General features: G+C 50.1%; 1 protein-coding gene across 2 annotated transcripts in view; it reads right to left on the bottom strand.

Annotated features, from left to right (window-relative positions):
• The window catches only part of MYH9 (myosin heavy chain 9), a 92,107-nt gene extending 82,065 nt beyond the window's left edge, over positions 1-10,042 (bottom strand). For both annotated transcript variants that reach the window (XM_057743097.1, XM_057743098.1), the window contains exon 1: positions 9,837-10,042. The gene's annotated coding sequence lies outside the window, so the exon portion shown is untranslated. The remainder of the gene's footprint in view (positions 1-9,836) is intronic.
• Positions 10,043-14,500: the final 4,458 nt, after the last annotated feature.

The raw sequence follows: 14,500 nt of genomic DNA, 5'->3' as shown, positions 1-14,500 counted from the left end.
ACCCTTGGCCGCCTCCCACCCATGGTCACTGAGGGGCCTCCCTCAGGAGGCCCAGAGACCCCAGCCTCCCCACTGACATGGTCCCTTGGAGCCACTGTCCCTCACTACCCGCCCCCTCACCACCACCCCGTGTGTTTTCTGGTCCAGACCTGCCTGAACCACTCAGAGAGGGAGGGCATAAAGATCTTCCTCCAATGAGCCCGCAAAGATCTCCCAGGACCACGTTCCTGTGCTTTCTCACCACTCACTGATGACAAAGTGGTTTTACCTGTTTTCCATCAACTCAACCTGGGCGTCTAAGCTGCCACTTTCTCCCGGGCTTACCCCCATCACAACTCACAACACCCAAGCGCAGTGATTCTCCCCTGGGTGTAGAACTGTGAGCCCCTCGAGGGCAGGACATGGGATGTCTCATTCATCTACATTCTAACCACCCAGCAGTTTCTGTATTTGCTGAATAAACGAATTTCCGAAAGACTCAATAAACCCATGGAACTTTCTAGCTAAAAGTCACTAATGGTTCTTTCCCACCGTGGACCATAACATAGCCATTAAAATAATAATTGTGGAGACGGCTGCAACATAAGACACTTTATATTACAGCACTGAGTTGTCAGAATACACAACAGTATCTAATTTTATACTTAATTTTAGTATTTACTTTTGCAAAATATGCATGTATATGGACAGGAAACCCAGAAAGATGCAAACAGTGGATGGAGCGAGGGGCAAATCTGTTTCTTGCCAGCTTTGTTATTATATTGTGCTATAAACAAACCTCCCTTCCCTGCTTTTCTTTTTCTTTAAAAAGGGAACTGATTCCAGTAACAATTACATCTCTCTCAACACTCCATGAAAAATCTCATCGCAAATCCTTCAGCTGGGAACAGTGTGCTGACCACATAACCAGAGGCCACAGGCAGAATTCCCAGCAGCCTCCCAGAGATTAAGGACCTGGGAGTGGAATCTTGCACCCCCACACTTCCCAGGAAATAGCACAGGGAACTGGGCCTTCATGGGCCATTTGGGCTGTGTAAGGGGCTTCCAGATAGGGCTGGGCCCAGAGCCGCTAAAGGGGAGAGGAAATCTTTTACTACCCCAGGGTGACTCAGAGGGCCTTGGCCACCTGAATCACCCTTGATCAAAGCTCCACCGAAGTCTGAGCAAATGAACATGGTCCCAGCCCTGTTCCCTGGATGTGCTGTGCCACGTCCCTACCCTGCAATCAGCTCAGACGCCGCCTCCTCCAGGAAGCCTTCTCAGATCCCCCTGGGCCCCCAGCACTCTGATGGGACACCAAAAGCTCCCGGAAACAAGGGCCCCCGATTCCTTCCCCTCCTTATTCCCAGCACCCAGCTAAGCACCCAGCACACACTATAAAGCTCTGAGGAGTGGTTACTGCATGATGACGGACAGAGGGACGAATGAAGCAAGAAATAATGCAAGGCTGCAAGTGGCCTGATGTCCAGAAGAGCCCACCATGGAGATGGTGGCGGGCCCTCTGACTGGCTGGCTGGCTCCCGGTGAGGACCAGCCCGGGCCCCACCAACAGCAGGCAGGCACAGCAGCAGGGATTTCCGCGGCCCTCCCTTCGGACAAACCACATGCATTTGAAAAATGGCCATTTGAGGTTAAAGGTGAAGTCAGTAAGCCAAGGCAACACCATCGAACTGGCAACCTCGCCGTAGCGCTACAGATGAGGAGCCCAGCTGTGCCTCAGCCCAAAGCTCTGCTCTTTTCATTAATTCTCGGCCACTGGCGAGGGAGGAGCCCTCAGGGGCCAGTCCAACCCTTTGCTGTCAAGTGAGAACAGGCCAGCCCAGGAGGGCAGGGCATCTCCAAGGTCACACAGGGGTCAGAGTGCCTGAGTCTGAATCCCTGCTCAGTCTCCTCACCTGTAAAATGGGGATAACTTCCTACTCCTGGGAATGAGGGAAGAACTAAATGAGAGAAGTCATGTAAAAGCACTAGCACAGTGCCTGGTACCTAGCAAGTGGGCAACAAAACCTAACTCTTATTATTATCACTATTATGGGCAGAGCTGGGACTTCAACCCAGTCATCCTGATTCCCAGGCCAGTGCCCTTCCACCAGAGCCTCTTCCTTCCTTCTTTGTCCACCTTCCCCATCTTCCCTCCTCCCCCTGGGCAAGTCAAGCCTCCAGGAAGCTGGCTCATGATGCCCAGAAATCCCCGCTCACTCAGGGTGGCACGGGCTGCCTCACGCCCCGTCTCTGTCCCGGTGTCCCAATTCCCTAATAAAGCGTAAGGCTCCTGAGGCCAGGGATGGGCTCTCTGTCCTTATCCCCACCGAAGCCTCAGCAGGCCCAGCACAGGGCAGGCCACACAGCAAGAGCCCAAGGCATCTCTGATGATTGACTTGGCCGAGAAAGTTGGAATCAATACCCAACAGTTGGCTCTTCGCTATTAAAAAATAGACAAAAACTTTAAAATAACTCCCTGCCATCAACTTTCTTACCCCAGAGATTTCCAGACAAGTACCGAGCATGGTCTATCGTGAAATGGAGAGATGACTAAATGGCACTCCAGAGCTTTGGCTGCCTGGGCCTCCACGTCCCCAGGCTTACAGGCACAGGTACCAGTGAGACCTGAGCTCCACTCATGCAACAAGGACGAGAGGTCAAGTCCATGCCCGGCGCTGGCAAGGATGTGGGGGTGGAGAGATGAAAAAAGACCCTGCCTCTGACCTCCCGGCTCAGCGGGTTCTAAAACCTTCTCCCCCATTCCAGCCCGGTTAGATTAAGTCACCCAAATGGTTCCAAATGCCTCGTCTTTATGTTATCAGACAGGAAGCGGCCTTCTCCAGCCCAGTGACTTAATGCAAAACACAGGAAACGCGGCGGCTTTTGAACATAGACAACATAGGAAAAAAGGTGCCCCAGCAGCTTTGTAACTGCTTTTTTAAAATGCGTAAACCAGCTCAGATCAGCATCACAAGTTGAACTGTATGGTCTGGGGAGAAGAATGCAAAGGCTGCAGGCCTGGAAAACCTCAGTCTCCAAGCCCAGGGACTCTTCTCACAGGTTCCTCAGGCATCTCACCACGCCTTGTTATGGAGGGACAGGCTTGTTGGGCAAATTCAAAATCTTTCAAACCTGAACGTACACCTCCTACCACACGAGGACAGAAGATGTTGGTGAGGCGCTAAGAAGGGGAGGAAGAGGGGGAGGAGGAGGACAAGCACCAGGCCACTTGGCCTGTATCTATATGTAAATTACAAGAAGCCGACAAAAGCAGCATCTCCTTGTGGTCAGTGAGGAAACGGAGGTTCCAGCCTAACAGTTAGCAGGAGGAAAGGCAAGGGTCTGGTCCTGGTCCTGGCCCTGGCCCTGCCGGATCCCCAAAGCCCTGGTTTGGTTCCCTCTTACATGGGTTTTGTATCAAAAATACAACACATTGATCACCCAAGACGTTAAGTGACTTAAAATTACTAGAAACCAGGACTAGCTGAAGGGCAGTGGAAAGCCGGTGTGGCTCTCTGAGTGGCCCACCCACTGCCTGGCGCTGCCCCATGTGAAATATTGATCTTTGAGCTGTGGGAACTTCCAGCCCAAGTGGAACTGTCCAACTGGAAGAAGTTCAGAGAAATCTGAAACACTTCCCACTCCATTTCTTAACCCTTGGGCCCCTCCCCCCCACCCCTAAAAAAAGAAAAAGATTAAGGGTGTGTAAGAACAGACTCTTGAGGAAAGATTAAAGGAGCTAAGTATGTGTTGCTGGGCTAAACAGGGCATAAAGGCGAGGAAAGGCATGATAACAGCTCAAAAACACTTTTAAACGAGGCCACGTGATTTTAAGAGAAAGGCACTGGGGTTGAGGGAAATCAGGCGCCGGAGCTTTCTTCTACCAACTCACAGAATGAGCTTGGGCAACTCACTCCTCTAATGGGGGGCGAGGGGGTATAAACATTACACTAACCCTAAGACCCCTTCCGGCTCACACATTCTATAATCCTAAGCAAATCCAGTAAGGAGGATCGTACTGTCATTGTTGATTTTTCTTTTACGCAGGGCATCATTCAGAATGAGAGTTAAAATGAAAGGAAAAGAAAACCTGAGACGGAAGTTCCCAAAATAATGTTCACGGAGGTGAGAGAGGGACCTCTCCCCGAGGCCCCCTGTTCCTCTGGGCAGCACCGTAAGGACCAAGGGCCTCTCGGAGGCACCAAGGAAGTGACCTGCAGGCAGGGGAAGGCCAGCTGCACCTTCAACTTCCCTGCATGCGGCAAGCCCAACCTGCCCAGGGAAGGAAGCCACACCCTTTGGTGGCAACTTCCAGAAGGCCCTGCAAGGTTCCCTCCAGCCGCGGCGGGAGGCTTCCCCACCCAGGCTGGAAATGAAGACAGCTGCTGAAGGCACCGCTGTGAGAACAGGAGAGTCAGACTGGGGAGAAACTTCCTAGACGGCCTCGCCCTCAGCCAAAGATCGGCCAGAAGCCTTCTCTGGGCCCACCTGCCCAGGCCCAGGTGTGCAATATCCCATCCCAAGTGTGCTGTGTCCCATCCGGGGTGCTGAATCACCTCAGGCTGGAGAAACCAGTCGGCCGAATGGGGGCCCGAGAAATACCAACAGCAGCCTGCCTGCCTCAGTTACTTTTTAAAGAGACCCGCATCAGACACAAGAGGGAGGCTCCCCTCCAGCTCCCCAAATATCTGGTGTCATCGAAGCCTGAGGAGCAGGTGGGGACAGAGGGGGCAGATACAGGCTGGCATCCAGCCTTCAAACCACCCGCCCATGGGGTGGCAGGCCCATTTTAGACCCAGGCTCATTTTAAGTACTCATGTGTGACTCACACCATCTTTCCAGGAGGCTCAGAGGCTGCCTGCCTGGCAGGGACAGAGGCCTACCCGAGGCCATGAAGGGGTCTTCCACCGGCTGTGCTACAGAGAGCTCCAACTCAGTGGTGAGCAGAGCCCGCATCTTCTCTGGGGCCCACATGGTGCAAGGCTAAGGCAGCCCTCCTTGAGAAGGGGATCGGGGCCCTCCAATTCAAAACACTCCTCTGATCACATTTTCCCAAGAATCTGGGCTCTTCCAATATCATTAACATAAAACCCACAGGCCAGATGCCTGAGTGACTGTCGAAGATGGGGTTGGTTGCAAAGATCCCAAGTTTATGAATGGGGAGGACCCAAGAGAATAAAGGTCTGGTCTAGCCTTCCGGTCACGGTGGGCTCTCCAAGGAAAGGACAAGAGGACAGTTTGGAGGCAGGGAGATTGTGGGAAAGCTGGCAAAGGGACCTCCCAAAATACTTTCCAGACACATCCCGTGGGCTTCCTTTTCTCATACAGCAGAGAGTAAAAGCAATCATCTACCATTTTCCAGAACACGAGGGACTGGATCAGAGCAGACATTTGTTAAAAAGGGTTACTCTGGTGATAATGTGACATCACGGAGAAGAAAACAGGCCCAAAAATGTTCCAACCACAGAGAAATTCAGTCCATTTTTAAGACCCTTCCTCCTTCCCTGTATACAATAGGCACTCAGCATGCAATCTGGAATCTCAAGCAATGCATTTTAAAGTGGAGAACTCTAAGACCGGCTGGCCGTCCACTTATTTTTATAGATAATAAAACTAAGAAAATTTTGAATTTTTGACTATTCAAGGGCAATGCATGTAAAAAGGCATTTAGTGAAAAAAGCAATGCTCACTCAGGACTCTGGCTTCCGGGGCCCTTTTTAGAGGCCCAGGAAACCCTCTAGAAACCACTATTACCCGGGTTTCTGTAGCTGTCCACTCATAGAGCCGAGGCAACATACCATGTTTCAACCAAAAGGGAGCAACATATATCCTAGTTTTATCCACTTACAATATAGCTTGGAGAGCATGCCCTATCGGTACCTATGAGTCAGCCTCACTTTTTAAGGGCTGCAAGGATTTCCACTGTACAGCTGTGCCATAATTTATTTGACCCTCTTAATAGACAGCCTGTTTCCTGTCTTTTTCTATGACAATGCTGCAAAGAAGATCCTCAGACATTTCCTTTCGCATGTTTGAGTTTATCTGCTGGGTGAGTTCCTAGAAATCAGTCAGGACTATGCTTTGAAGATATTGCCAAACTACCTTCTAAAAAGCGAGCTGTCACAACTTAGACTCCCATCAATAGGGCATTTAAGAGTGCCTAAGAAACTGGGGCCTCTTGGAGAAATTTCAATGACTGCATGTTTCAGTTTCCCAAGCACTCTTGCGTAAAACTGATGGACACACAAACTGGTATGATGTCTTTACAGAGCGATATGGCATCTTCTACCAAAATCAAGTGTTCTCCCAACCAGAGCCAAAGCCGGAAGCCAGGCCTCCAGACTCTAAGTCCAGTGCTCTTTCCATGTCACCCCTTGGCTCTCTCCTAGATCATGGACACCATGTTTAAGAACTAAAACCGCAGTGAGTTTGTGTACCTTCTGCCTGGGCCAGGGCCCTGCCACAAGACTAGTGAGCACAAGCTCATCACCGAGAGCATCCAAAAGCATCAGCAGATGGGCCCCAGAGGCACCTGTGTTTTTTACCACTCGGACTTTGTGGTCCATGAGCACTGCACCCACACAAGCACACCATTCTTAGAAGGAGAAAGAGCACTGAGCTAGGAGTCAGGGAAACCATCTATCCCTCCTCCCATTACCTCACCTGACAACCTAGGGAGTTAAATTAAAAACGTACATAGTCGCTATGTATCAGGCCCTCTACATACGTTATTTCTTTTAGTTCTCACATCTAACCCTGCAGGTAGGTATCATGATTCCCATATTACAGATGAGGACACTGAGGCTCAGGGAGGTTATGTGACTTGCCTAAAGTCATATAAGTGGCAGGGTCGAGAGCTGAACTCTGCCTAGTGCCAAAGCTCACTGCTTCCCAGGGGCAGCCAGAGGTCCTCTGTCACCAGAGGGCTTAAGCCCAGGGGCTCAGCACACCAAGGGTTAAAGCTGAGAGGCAGTGACTCTCTGGGGCTGCACAAAGGGAAAATGCACTTCCTGCCCCTGCGGGCAGAGATGCTGTTTTATGCTCAGCAAATTAGGACGTTTGTTTAATTAAGACGACACACAGATTTTGTTGTTCTAAATATTTTTGGAACATGATGTCTGAGAGGAAGCTGTCAAGGCATGGGGTTGTTTTTTCTTTTTCTTTTTCTTTTTTTCCCTTTGCCTTGGGTTTCTCTTTCTCCCCCTCCAAGAGAAGGGTAGGGCCGGGCTCAGAGGAAAACAACAGCTAACCCCTCCTCTCCTTTTGAAATAAAGATGTCAAGCTGGTAAGGGCTGTCTTAAGTACTTTATGGAAGGATTAGCTAGAAGAGGAAGTGAAGAAAGCACAGCTAGCCTGGCTTCTAGCAATACCCTCCACCAGGCCACACAACAATGCAGCATTTTCTGAGTGTGCTTTTCTCCCTTTAAAAAGCTAACAGATCCTTGTTTTGTTTTTTTTCCGGAGCAAGAACGGGCAAGAGGCAAGCTGTGATTAACATGCGTCCTCCATCCTGCAAGAGGGAAGTTGTCCCGGCTCCAACCCCTTAGGTTAAAAAGTTTAAAAATAAAAGATGAAAACCAGAAAGCCCTGCCCCTCTCTTTCCTCTACCCTCACGTGCCCTTCGGACGAGGAGCCCCACAGAATGCACCTCTTGGGCTGCCCTTCCCCAAACAGAGCCTGCCAATCCCAGCACCTGGATCTGCCCACCAGGCACTGCCGGGACTTGCTGAATGTGAAGAGGAGAGCTTTTCCATGTCACCCTGCAGCCATCTGGGGGGCACAGCGGCTCTCAAATTACATGGAGCAATCTCTTGACGGTTTTAATTACTCCTCAATTATCCACTAAATGAGTCCTCACTTTCCGACACCGAATGCTTGCCTTGGTGTGCCAAACCTCCTCCTTCCTGGGGGCAGCGTCCCTCCAATCCCAGACAGAAGTGGCCCCTGTCAGAATCCCTGGAGTCCTTTGTCTGCGCCCTGCTTGGAACACTCATCACAGGCTGCTTTTGTACTGCAGTCACTGGGCACTATTTCCCCCTAAGGACTGTCAGCTCCACGAAGGCAGAGGCCTCTGGGTGCCCCCGCGGATGGGCTGGCTCCCTTCTCCCAATGCCCATGACTCACAGCACCCTTCTGGGGCCTCTGTCATCTTCGCCTCACGTTAGAGTCATCTGCAGATCTGTCTCGGCTCTCCCCTAGGTGCCCCAGGGCAGGGGCCAGGTCTTACTCAACCTCACACCCCCCACCACCTGGTAGAGTCCCTGGCACAGAGAAGCCAGTTAAATATTTGCTCAATTACACATCTGTGTGCCCTCCCCCCACCCCTAGCAGCCTTGTGTATAAATTGGCTAATATTAATCAAGTGACTGTCTAAATAGGCCTTAAAACAGCCTCCCTCCTTACCAAAAAGGGAATAAACCACCCCGTGAGGTTACAGGCTCAGATAGCAGTCAGAAATGGCCACAGTGCTGCAGGAAGGCGCTAAGGCTCTTCCTCTTCAACAGTTACTCAACAGTTACTTTGCCATCCTGTCAAACCCAGGAGAGGGTGCCGTGAACCGCGGCTGGGCCTCTCAATTGCCCAGCGGAGAGAGTCGCCGGTCCCCAGCACCTGGGACTTCCCGGGAACCTTCTCCCCACACAAGCTGGGTGGGGCGCGCAGACAGCAGCCCCGACGCTCACCCTGCCCCCACCTCAAGACAGCCGGCAGCCTGGTCCAGGAGGGCACCCAGTCTGTTTGAGACACTTGGGTTCTCGGGAGGCATGGGAGGGGGTGCCGTCCTGCCCTGGGCGTGGCCCCAGGGCAGCACTGGGTGAGGACCCTGCACAGGGACGTTTGGGGCGGGGTGGGGGTGGGGAGTAAGTAGAAAACCCCGGATCTGGTCCAAACGGGAACGATGCAATAGCCCAGGCCGGATCCTGAAGGAGCAGGGCCCGGCTCTCCCCGCCCCCGCCCTGCCGGGGCGGCCCGCAGGTGCGCTGGAATCAGGTGCGCGCCGGGACCGCGGAGATTGGTGAGGGCCCTCTCCCGGGGAGCAGAAGTCAAAAGTCAAAGGAGAAGGATCTGTAGGGGAGAGGGCGAGTCTTTCCTGCCTCGAGCCCCGGTGCCCGCCAGGTCCCCCTTCCCCTGCACCCACCCGCACCTCTCCAGGTCCCCACCCCCCCCCACCCCCGCCTCCGCCCAGCCGATCGCAGCCGGGCGAATGAGGAAGTCGGGAGCCGAGGGCGGAAACTGAGCCGGGCGCAATGTCTGCTGCAGGATTGTCCGATTCTGACTCAGGAGGACGCCCTGACAGCTGCCAAACGGTCCCCGCCTGCCCGTTACCTCCGTTTCGAAAACGCCCGGAAACTTCCAAAGGAGCCGCCGCCCCGAGCCCCCCGCCTTACCCTCACCCGCGCGGCCGGGTCCAAGGGACACAGGCTCCCCGGAAGGGGTTAAAAAGTTTGCCCAACTTGGGCACTGGGCGAGGCGAGGGCGGGGCGCGTGCCCCGGCAGGAGGGGGACGTCGAGGCTCCCCGGTGCCCGGCCCGCGGGGTGCGCCGGCGGGAGGGGCCGGGGGGGAACGGAGGGTTTCCGGGGAGCGTCCGGCCCCGGAGCCTTCCTCTGCTCCCCGAGGCCTCGCTTCCAGCGGCGCCTTCCCCGGGCGTCAGCGCAGGGGATGCCGGAGCCCCTCCGCGAAGGATGCGGTGCCCGGGACCGGCCCGCCGCGTGAGCGCCCGCCCGCGCCTGTAGCCGGCCGCGCGGAGACCGAGAACCACACGTCGGCCCGCTGGTCCCGGACGCCGCGCGTCCCGTCGCCGCCGCCCCGCCTGCCCGCCGGCTCGGGGCGGGACCCGCCGCGGGAGCTCGCTCACCTGAACCTGGATCTGCCCCAGGGAACAGGCGCTACTTCTCCCGAGAGGGCTTTCTCGAGCGCTCGGGCGACGGCGGGGTGAGGCGAGCGCGCGAGGCGGGAGCTGCAGCAGGTCAGCCTCGCTCAGCCTCCGGTACCCTGCCCAGGAACGGCGGTGATCTGCGCGCCTCACCGCACCCTGCTCGGCTCCTCGCGGCCTTGCCGCTCCGCCCTCTCCGCACCGGCCCATTCGGAGCCCGGCGCCGGCTGCGGGGCGGAGTCTGGAGGGACGAGCCCGCCCCCCGAGTTGTTTCACCCACTCCAGCCCGCATCTGGCCATGATGGACAGACCCCTTGACCTGTGGGAAGGCGGCGGGCGGAGCCTATGGGGCAGAGGGGTGGGAATGCATTCTCCCCATCCGCCCCCGCCTCCGCCCTCTCCACCTTCCCCCGCGCTTCCTAGGCGGGAGCCCCGCCCCTTAGGGCGGGCCCAACGAACAGCCAGGTTCCAGGAGGAGGATTGACACAGAGAGAGTCCAATCAGGAGGAGCAGACTCGCAGAGGGCTCCCGGCAGGGATGTTGGTGCGCTGCCTTGCGCCAGGGCGGGGCCAGGGCGGGAGCAGACTGGGAAAGTCCGGGATCCTGACACCCCGCCCCGCGAGCTGTTTTCCCTGACCCATGTCATTCTGCCAGAACAGATATTAAGTACCATATATGGGAAAAGTGCTATTTTACAATTAAGATGGCCTGTGGGGGCGGACCTGGACCCAGCCCCGGATCCGTGTGCGGGCGTCCGAAGTTCGATTTCTGACCCTCTCCTTAGAGTGGGCGTGCTGCCGTCTCTCAGCCTCCAGGCCTTTGCTCAGACGGGTTCCCTAAGCCTGGAGTGCCCTTGCGAGCCTCTCTTTACCTCCACGTGGTTAACGCGCACACTTCCTTTCAGATATTTGCTGCAAAATGTTCTCTTGGGGTTTCTTAGGTAGGCAAAGCGCGCTTTTTGTTTGATTTGGGGGTTTTTTTGGTTCTGTTTTGTTGTTACTGCCCACAACAAGAGGATTAATTTTTTTTTTTAGTTTTTAAAAGATTTTTTTTTACGTTTTTAATCCATCTGGAATTCATTTTCATTTGGGAGTGGGAAAGAAATCGAGTATAATTTTTGTATTACGCCAGCTGTCCACGCACCATCATCACCTACTGAAGTCATATATTCTTGGATCTGTTTCTGAGTTGTATCTATTGATCTTTCTGTGTGTTCCTGTGCCAGTTCCACAATACTTTAAGGATGGTAGCTTTATAATACATTTTATATCCAAGAGGGCAAATTTTTCATTACTCTTTCCTTTTGGAATATTCTTCCTATCATGACTAAACTATTCTTCCAAGTGGACTTCAAAAAAAGTGTACTCTAAAGGCAAGAGAAAACTGGAAAAGAGATTTCGCAACTCTGTGACAAAGAGTTATTATCAACAATATGTAAAGAGCTCTTCTGCGCCCATAAGAAAAACCCCAAATACTCCAAAATAAAAATGGCCAAAAAAGGAACAGGCTATTAAAAAAGAAGAGATATAAATAGCTAGTAATTATGGGAAAAAATAGTCATCTAAAATGCAAACAAAACTACATAGGATGTCGTTTTTCACCTATCAAACTTTTTTTTAAAAAAGAATAAAAAAACAAAATAAATAATAAATAAATAAATAAAAATAAATAAAAAAGAATTAAAATGTCCACTGTTAGCCAGGTGTAGAGATACAGGTGGGAAAGTAAATTCATCACTTTTGTCTGATGATTAATCATAAAATAATAACTGGGAAAGTGCACCAAGATGGGTTTCAAAGTTCTTCTTTGCAACATTGTTTATAGTCATTAAATCTTGGAAATAAATGTACAATGTAAGAGGTGGAATAAATTTTGATACATCTACGGGTTGAATAATACCCAGAAAGTCATCAGAAGTTGTATGTAGTTTTGTATTTACTGACTTAAAATATAGTGAGGAAGAGTAAATTATGAAACGCTATTAGAGCAGGATTTCATTTACTTTTTTCGTAATGTGTGTGTGTGTCGCAGAGAGAGAGAGAATGAGGTTTAAAAGGCATTATATCAAAGTGTAAGTAGAGGTTATGTCTTGGCAGAAGGATTGTGACTGATTTTTTTCTTTTTCTTATCTGTATTTCTAACACATATATCACTTACATTAGTTTTTTCAAAAATAGGAGAAAAAGACGCCCACATCATCTTGAATTTCTCTCTCATAGCACTTACACACTAGATTTTAATTGTCCATGTACTTACTGCTTTCTCTGCCTGGGCTAGGAGCTGCCTGAGGGCAGATAGGAAGTGTGCCTTATTTGTCTCTGTGGACCCAGAACTGACACAAAGCTTGGCATTAAGGGGTCCTTAGTGGATACTTGAACAGGACTCAGAGAGCATCTCTTTCCTTATCTGTAAAATGGATGTAATCACTGGGCCTTGCCCAGCCCACAGGACTATTGGGAGGAATACAGGAGATGTAGACCTGTAAGTGCTTTATAAACTGCTAAGCAGTGTGTGCTTACAACAGAGCATTATTGATAATAATCATTTCCATTTGCCTCACTCTCAGCCTCCTACAGAACCCTCTCCAGGAAACTGAGGTCACTAAGAAGCTGGAAGGCCTATGAGCCAGGCTCTGAATTCTCTCCTCCCCATCTGCTAGCCTGGATCCTTCGCAAACTCAGGAAGCCCTCCTACTTACTGTCCAGCCTAACCCTGTCTCTCTCTCCCAGAACCTGCACCATCAGTGGTGTCTACCCTTGTAATAGTTCAGAAAAATATTTTATCTCTTTTATCTGAATATTAAAATAGTATTATGGTTTGTGTAGAAAATACTAAAAAAAAGACATAAAATTACCCACAACCCTACCACCACACTATAGCAACTGTTAAATCTTTTATTTCCTTCAAATCTTTATACACACACATATTAAAAATCAAATTGAGAGATCCACATATATATGGTCACCTGGTTTATTACAAAGGTGCTACTGCAAATAAGTGGGAGAAAAGATGGTCTTTTTAATAAATGGTGCTAGGTCAATCACCTCTCTGCACATGGAAATGAATCTTTAAAAGGAGGAACTTTATGGTATGTGACATATCTTAGTTAAACTACTATTTTTTTTAATGAATTAATCTCAGACATACCATTGAGTAAAAAGAGTTTAGATACAAAATAAAAAAGTAGATATTGTCTGGTTCCATTCATGTGAAGTTCTGAAACAGGCAAAATCAACCTCTAGTGAGAGAAGCCAAGAATTTCCCTTTGAAGAGAGTTAGTGAATGGGAAAGGACCCAAGGGAACCTTCTGGAGTACCAGGATGTTCTGTGTCTTGGTCTGGTTGATGGTTACACTGGGTCTCCACATGTAAAATTCATTGATCTGTACACTTAAAACTTGTGTGCTGTACTGATGGTAAATTGTACTTCAATTAAAAAAGGAAAATAATAAAATCAACTTGGAGCAAAATGTAAACAATGGGCAAAGATGGATAAAAGACATATGGGAGTCCTTTGTACTATTCTTGCAATTTTCTTTAAGTTTGTAATTATATTAAACTAAAAGCTACTAGTAACATAAGGAAATAAAATTCAAATAATACTGTATATACAGTTTTGTGTCCGTGCTAATTCTTTGTCTCTGCAACATCTGGGCAGCTCATCTGCCTATAAACATACTTGGGGATTTCTCTGTCTTGAAAACAAACCAGAAAAAGGACTGTTATCCAAAATATTCAAAGAATTCTTAAACTCAACAATAAGAAAACAAACAATATGATTAAAAAACAAGACTAAAACCTTAACAGAGAAAGATATATAGAGGGCAAATAAGCATATGAAAAGATGCTCCACATCATATGTTATCAGAGAAATGCAAATGGAAGCAAAAACATGCCACCACTACACACCCATTAGAACGGCCAAAATCCAGAACACTGACAACACCAAATGCTGGTGAGGATGTGGATCAACTGGAACTCTCATTGATTGCTGGTGGGCAGGCAAAGCCCATTTGGAAGCCTGTATGGTGGTTTCTTACAAAACTAAATGTACTCTTACCATATGATCCAGCAATTGTGCTCCTTGGTGTTTACTCAAAAGAGTTGAAAACTTACGTACACCTTCCCTGGTGGCACAGTGGTTAAGAATCTGCCTGCCAATGCAGGGGACACGGGTTCGATCCCTGGTCCAGGAAGATCCCACATGCCTTGGAGCAACTAAGCCCATGTGCCACAACTACTGAGTCCAAGTGCTGCAACTACTGAAACTCACATGGCTAGAGCCTGTGCTCCACAACAAGAGAAGCCCGCACACCACAACAAAGAGTAGCCTCTGCTTGCCGCAACTAGAGAAAGCCTGTGCGTAGTACCGAAGACCCAACACAGCCAAAAATAAATAAATAAATAAATGTTTTCTTAAAAAAGAAAACTTATGTACACCCAAAAACCTGCACACAGATATTTCAGTTGCTTTATTCATAATTGCCCAAACTTGGAAGTAACCAAGATGTCCTCCTGTAGGTGAATGAATAAACTGTGTACATCCGGAAAATGAAATAGTAGCGCTAAACATAAATGAACTCTGGAGCCATGAAAAGACATGGAGGACGCTTAGGCACGTATTATTAAGTGAAAGATGCCAATATG

The sequence above is a fragment of the Hippopotamus amphibius genome, chromosome 7, assembly GCF_030028045.1.
Source record: "Hippopotamus amphibius kiboko isolate mHipAmp2 chromosome 7, mHipAmp2.hap2, whole genome shotgun sequence".
Lineage (NCBI taxonomy): Eukaryota > Metazoa > Chordata > Mammalia > Artiodactyla > Hippopotamidae > Hippopotamus > Hippopotamus amphibius.
Note: the sequence above shows the minus strand (reverse complement) of the source record. Positions and strands in the feature narration are given on the sequence as shown.